Source organism: Bison bison, unplaced genomic scaffold (assembly GCF_000754665.1).
Source record: "Bison bison bison isolate TAMUID 2011002044 unplaced genomic scaffold, Bison_UMD1.0 scf7180017864289, whole genome shotgun sequence".
NCBI classification, from domain to species: domain Eukaryota; kingdom Metazoa; phylum Chordata; class Mammalia; order Artiodactyla; family Bovidae; genus Bison; species Bison bison.
Genome location: NW_011494861.1, coordinates 623565 through 624483, shown reverse-complemented (window position 1 = coordinate 624483; position 919 = coordinate 623565).

Sequence of the window (919 nt, the reverse complement as noted above, 5' to 3'; positions counted from 1 at the left end):
CTATTTCCCATGAAGTGATGGGACTGGATGCCATGATCTTCATTTTCTGAATGTTGAGCTTTAAGCCAACTTTTTCACTCTCCACTTTCACTTTCATCAAGAGGCTTTTTAGTTCCTCTTCACTTCTTTCTGCCATAAGGGTGGTGTCATCTGCATATCTGAGGTTACTGATATTTCTCCCAGCAATCTTGATTCCAGCTTGTGTTTCTTCTAGTCCAGCGTTTCTCATGATGTACTCTGCATATAAGGTAAATAAGCAGGATGACAATATACAGCCTTGATGTACTCCTTTTCCTATTTGGAACCAGTCTGTTGTTCCATGTCCAGTTCTAACTGTTGCTTCCCAACCTGCATACAAATTTCTCAAGAGGCAGATCAGGTGGTCTGGTATTCCCATCTCTTTCAGAATTTTCCACAGTTTATTGTGATCCACACAGTCAAAGGCTTCGGCATAGTCAATAAAGCAGAAATATATGTTTTTCTGGAACTCTCTTGCTTTCAAACTAAAGCTGAAACACAGTCCCAGACAGAGGGAGTAGAGCCAAATGTGCAGCCAGAGTGAAGAAGTTGTTTGTTGTCTGGAAAAGGGCTTTGAAATGGAGCAAAGTTTCTGGATAACCATTTAAAATCACCTGGTCAGAATGCTGAGAGCAAGAAAACAGCACTGGCTGTAGTTTTGAGTGATTTGAAGAAGGTTTCTGCTCAAGGCAAGCAGAGGTGGAAATTCGTAGGTTTTAACTTAGTTCTTTGGAGAAGGCAATGGCACCCCACTTCAGTACTCTTGACTGGAAAATTCCATGGATGGAGGAGCCTGGTAGGCTGCAGTCCATGGGGTCGCTAGGAGTTGGACACGACTGAGTGACTTCACTTTCACTTTTCACTTTCATGCATTGGAGAAGGAAATGGCAACCCACTCCAA